The following is a 6721-nucleotide window of genomic DNA, read 5'->3' as shown; positions in this document are numbered from 1 at the left end:
TCCCTCCCCCAACGGCTTTTGTTATGTTCTCTATCGACTGAACAACTCGCTGGGTCGAGGCTGTCCCCCCCCCCAATATCACGGCAGAAACTATTGCTCGAGCTTTCATAGAGTCATGGGTATCATGTTTTGGATGTCCAGCTATCATCATGACTGACCAGGGCAGACAATTTGAGTCAGCTCTGTTCAACAAGATTTGTAACATTTGCCGCATCTGGTGCATCCATACCATAGCATATCACCCGCAAAGTAACGGGCTAGTTGAGCGCTGGCACCGCACTTCCAAGGCAGCTCTCCAATGCCACGACTCTCTATGGACGGAGGCCCTTCCCCTTGTGCTACTCGGAATTCGTGCGATCTGTAAAGAAGACCTCAAAGGCACAATAGCCGAGTTCGTATACGGCCAGAACACTGTTCTCCCTGGCGAACTTGTGAGCCATTCTGCTACTCTCCCTCAGTCTGACTTACCTTCCTTCATGGACCGCATCAGACACACCTTCAAGAACCTCCACATCCCTCCGTCCCCGAAATCTCTGGACAATTGCGAGTACGTCATGCTCCGAGATGACACTGTCCATGCTCCCCTCCAACCTCCATGCACCGGCCCATAATGAGTACTCCGGTGCTCAGCCAGATAAAAGATTCAGCTTTTACAGTCTCTTTCAACAGACTTAAGCCTGCTCATGTCGAGCCCGCTTCTACCTCCATTCAGGCCATGACCACACCACTCACTGTCATGGCTCAAGACACTCTGGCCACTCCATCCACGTCAGACTTACACGCTCAGTCGAGTGACTTCCAGCTGCAATTGTCAAGCCCTTCTCTGACCTCACCCTCTACTCCGGTCTCACACTCTCCGTTGAGTGATCACATGCTCCCCAAGTCGAGCTTACCTATGATCACGCCCTCGCCGCCGGGCCCTTCTCCGGTCCCTTTTACCTCTCCCCAGTCACCTGACTCGCTCTGTCGAGGTTTCTCATGTAACCCCCCCCCCCCCCCTTATGTTGAATGTGCCCTCACTTGAGGTGTTTGTGCCTGTCCCCCCCGGACATAATTCATGACATACTGGTGCGCAATGACACACTGTTCATCTTGTGTTTCCCTTCATACGGTGACACAACCTCTGCCATTCCCTGCCACCTGCTGAAATGTGTTCCCCTCTCGCCTGATGTTGATCTGGACATGCTTCGTGTGTTTTTCACACCCATCAGAGATATCATCATTGTCACTCCGTTCCACCTGCAACCCGCCGGCCTCCCTGTCGCCGCACGACCAGCATGCCCAGTACGACGCCCGGCACGCTTCAACGACTTCCAGGTTTGGTGGCAGAACCTTCCTTCACGACACCTACCGATACAGCTTCCCGACGATGCTTTCGAGCCAACGTCATAGTTACCCCCCCCCCCCCCCCCCATCCAGCCTCTCAAGAGTACTCCGTACTGCGGGAGAGGTGGGGGCATGGGGGGGGGGGGGAGGGCTATCTGGCGCTAATGAGGTTGATACCAGAATAGATCTGAGTATTGTCTTTGAACTAAGCTAAACACCATCTTTGTGCAGTGCCGCCATCTCAGTTCTGTGTAAGCCTTGCTTGTGTAAAGAGGTAAATAAATGAACTATTGCAAAATGGGAGTATTGTTTGGTGTAAGCGACCCGAACTTCTCCCTCAAGATCAATAAACGTAGTGCATACATAACATGTAATTTAATTTTATTATATATTCCACTGGTTTATTGCATATCTTAATTGTGAACATGTATACCTCTGGATGAGAGTAGAAACCTCAAAATCAGTCATGGATTAATAAAAATGAAGATCATTTAAATGCATTTTGTGTCAATTTCTCCATCCTCCCAGCCCCCCTCCTCCCCCTCCCCCTCAATTAATCATACAACTCCATTTCTAAGTTTAAATATACTTATTGGTAATTTTTTAATTTAACATTTGCTTTGTGGTGTTTTTCATGGTCTTTTGTTCATTATCTATGGTACTCACATGAGTTGTGAGGCTCATCCAGTAGGTCCTGGATTTATGGTGCTAGGATACTCCATGGCTTAACATCAGTCCAGTGCTTTACTGCAATCCCAAACTCACAGAACAGGAGCTTTGTGTATTCCTTATTCCTCATGTATTTCAAGATTCATATTATACATACTAACTTTACCATAAAAATGGTGTCTGTGCTCATTAAAGGTCCTTGTTTGTGCATGTTGTTATTCATAAACACACAAACGACTCTTTCATTGTTCATTTTTCCTGGACCTGTTTGTCTAGCTTCCTATGAGAGCAGGGTGTTAATTACTGAAACAAGCAACTGCCTGTACGTGGCTTGGACTGAGTTTTGTTAGGTACTGCAGCATGGACCAGAAAAGGAGGTGTCTGATTATGATACCTAGTTATGCAGTCCTGGGGATGTTATAGATGAATTTCATTACCTAAAATATGGGATATCGCTCGTACTTGTTTAGCATCTCTGAGCTAATTTTACTGTCACCTCTTGTTAGTGTTGGTTACCATAGATAATAAGCAATATAGCACATTGTTAGTCCTACTTGACAAGCAGCTGTTGGTATCAGACAACTGACCCCTAGTGATGGGATGCCCATCTCCACTCATCTGCTGTTAATGGGGCATGTTTGGAACATTGCCATTGCTAACCTTAACCCAGTGCAACATATGGAGTCCAAGGTGCATACTACTGATGATCTGTATGCAACACAATCATAGTCCAAGCACAACAGAATTAAGAAAACTGTGTGGTGTAATCAAACTGTGTAGTCATTTCCCCAGGTGGTATTGCTGTGATGTGCCTGAAGGCACAAAAAAGTACCCAGAGTGGAAACTGAACAATCTTCCACATTAAAAAGGAATCAGTTGTACTAGAGGATGTATGAAGATAGTTTCTTTTGATTCAAGTCAGCTCTTTGATCACACTGTGTGTAAATCATCTCATATTGGTCCACTTCTGCTCTCCTTCCACTTCACCAGTATCCCTTGACCACTCTCTGGTTTCTTGCCCTGCATCCTCCATCACTGGATAGCATATGATTGTGTGTTTCCTTTAAAATCTCCTCTTTAAACTTCACTGGCACTACTACCCATGGTCATAGTCTTGTTGCCTTGCACAACAGTCCATCACATGTGCGAAACTGTGATCACATCATGTACTGTTTACAGTCATTGTCAGTGCTCTGTGCTGCCTGCCACTCCACAAAACCATGACCCACAACTTTCAAAACTGCTATCTTCTTACGTAATGCATCTGACAACATTGATTGCATGTTAATGCTGATAAATTATGGCTTACTGTTATGTATAGATCTAGGTGTAGAGGCTGTTGTAAGCTAATAGTTTACAATATTGCTATATTTTTACTATGTAATATTTTGGTATGTAAAACATAATGTACAAATAGCTGTAACTCTTCTGACGACATCGATTGCATGTTAATGCTGAAAGATGGATAAAATAAATAAATAAATAAATCTCATTCCCACACTTCTTCACTGGCTTGTGTACCAGTTAGTAGTTGAATTTGTTAAGTCTCAGGGCCCATCTTGTCAACCTGCTAAATGGTTCCTTCAGTCCCACTAACCACTTCAAAGCAATGTGGTCAATCATTACCTGATTTTTTTTTTATTTTTTTCTTTTTTTTATTTTTTATTTTTTTTCTGTAAAGATAACTCCTAAAATATGTGACACCATAAATGTGGCTCAACATCTCCTTCTCTGCTGCACTTAACTGTCTCAGTAGACAGATTATGGATGCTCTTCATTGTAAATCTCCTGATTTAAAATGTATCCCAAAGCACGATTAGATGTGTTTCATAACAGGATAAACTTCTTACAAAAGTCTGGAAACATTAGGATTGGGCTTCATGTCAAAACTCTCTTTAATTCTTCAAATACGTCCTGACACTCTTCTGTTCATAGCAGTTTCATACCTTTCCTTAGCAACTGCATGATTGTTTAGTCTATGTCAATGAGCCCTTTCATGAATTTTTCTGTGGTACTTAGAGGTCCTCAGAAGAAACTGGAGTTCCTTAATCAACTTAGAGACTGGTAAGAGGTACATAGTACAAGTTCTTGTTGGACACAGGACACTCCACCTCTGCATGTGTACTCACATCTAATTTTAACAGGAATGCCTTTAGATGGACTCCAGGTTCCTTCTTGAGTTTAACAGTTCTTTACCACCTCCTCATCCACCCCTGTGTCCATTTCTGTTTCTGATACCTTCCATTATTTCTATTTCCCTGTGACTGGTGACACTGCCTCTGTAAATGCCCCTTCTGTCAACACCTGTAATGTTTAATGTTTGCGGAAAATATCCCACATCTATGTCAAATCACTGTTGATATGTCAATTTCTTTGTATTCCATTGCTAACCTAATAGCAGAATACAGATCCTTTGGTGCACCTGCATGCACCTTTTTTTGATGCATCTAATAGCAATTTCCTCAGAAAAGCATAGAGTTCCCATTGCTCAGCTTCTCGCAACAAAACTCCAATTGCAGCATCACTCGGCCCTGACTTGTACATGTGTTCATTGCATTTCCTTGTCCTATCCACTAAATTTTACACATGCTTCTTCACAATAACTGATCCTGAAAATACCTCACACTTTTCTGTTTTTTATACCTTTCCAAAAGCCCTTTCTCCAACTGCCCAAAACTTGCTGCATTCTTCAGTGCCTCTGCACACCTCACATATATTTTTTATCTCCCACTAGTCACAATTTTGCTACACACAACTGACTACGAGCCCAACCACCCACCACTGCTGCTGTTTTAAAGGGTACTCTAAGAATGACCACACATCTTCAAATGATAAATCCTGTGGAAGCTAGATCCATCTCATGGTGCTGTATCTGAGGCAATGTTAATTGTATGTTGTTATCTGTTGACTGTCCATGCAGCTCCTTATTATCTGCTATTGAGTGCTCAACCTTTTACAACAATATCCATCCTGCTTCCAGCTCTGACAAACCTTTTGTCTCTGCCATTGAGACACTCTTGCTCTCTTTTATACACAATAATACAAAAATTTAATGTACTTGTATTTATGTGTCCTGGTGATTAGGAATGCTGACTTCACCATTGTCGAAACTTTGTTTAAATCAGAAATATCTGTTATCTAGCACTTGTCAGCCAAACTGAGCTTATGTACCCACTAATGCTCATGGATCATATGATTGCCAATACTGACCTTTAAAGTTTCATGTATAGTCTGTTCACAAGAAGATGAAGAAAAAGTAAGGAGTCTTGTAACACTACAGACAATAAAGAGATCTGACTGACTGTGCAAATGGTATACTTAATTGCTTATTTACCCAAGAAGCTATCTGCAATAAATCTTCAGAATATCTTTAATAACAATTGTAATAGTTTATCTGTAAAAGAGATCGACCTGGTACACAAAACTGCTCATCAAGACACAGCAAGTGAGCCACTGATATGTAATTAACATACTTAATTAATGAATGAAGTTGACTGAATCACTTGTTTTGTTAAATTCAGTGTAATTGATAATGTAAAACACTTACATGACCAGCAAAGCAGTATGTGTTGGTAAACATAGTCTCACATCATAAACAACATTTAAATAGTAAGTCCTCTATGCATAATTACTAATTTTAATTGAAGTGTTAGAATTTATAATAGTTTTGCCCAAATTCCATTAAAGATACATCAGTTTGGATAGCAGCAATGTAAAGAGCAGATCATTTCTTATGGAACAAATAAGCCATATATGTGCTTATTGTAAATGTTTGATGAACATTTAACTAAGCTGAATATCATTCTCATCATTTTAAATGTGCACTCACTCTAATTAACATTGTGGGTAAATTATTGAACTGAGAACTTATTGTTGTACACAGACTGAACCATAATAAAGCTGACAAACTTCGGGGATGGATCCCTGACTGGAAATGGAGGAAGAAAGGTCCTATGAACATGTGTCTAGAAGAGCATCATCACCACAGTAGATGCTACTGATAAATGAAAGTCCCTCTGACCACATGCCATGTGTTCCCTGTGTGTTGCAGCCTGTTTGATTAATGTAGCATACGGTAAGCAGCAGAATTGTCCTGTATTCATGTTGGGAACAAGCCAAGATTGTGGCAATGAATGGCCAAGAGATGGAAATGTCGAGAGGCGGCATGGCTCACAGACTCCAGCCACATCACACAAGATTTCAAGCCCGTTTTGGATGTTTGTATGGTCTTGGGTCCTTTCAGACAGACAAAATACAGGGAGGCAGCAGAGTGTGCATACACCAGATTTGGAGGACCAGATTCTGCCTCTCAGCTGTTTCCATCTGCTTGGCTGTACACAAACACCATCACAGTTTGTTCCCAACATGAATAGCAGACCATTCTGCTGCTTACAGTACACTCCATCAATCACACAGCCTGCAACACAAGGAACACAAAACATGTGGTCAGAGGAGCTTTCATTCATTAGTGCCATCTAACGTGTCAACGATGCGTTTCTGGACACATGTTCATAAAACCCTTTTTCCTCCATTTACAGTCAGAAATCTGCCCCTGCAATTTGTTGGTTTTATTAATGTTCACCCTGCATAATTTTTAATTGGCATTTCCACTTCCATCTCTGGTTTTAAGATAGCACGCATGTATCAATAGTTGTATTTCCAACATCTGGAATCACTTACCTGCTGAATGCATAAATTTGCAGAAATGATATAAAGAGTTCACTGT

The sequence above is a fragment of the Schistocerca gregaria genome, chromosome 1 (assembly GCF_023897955.1).
Source record: "Schistocerca gregaria isolate iqSchGreg1 chromosome 1, iqSchGreg1.2, whole genome shotgun sequence".
Classification (NCBI taxonomy): Eukaryota; Metazoa; Arthropoda; class Insecta; order Orthoptera; family Acrididae; genus Schistocerca; species Schistocerca gregaria.
This window is presented reverse-complemented; position numbering follows the sequence as displayed.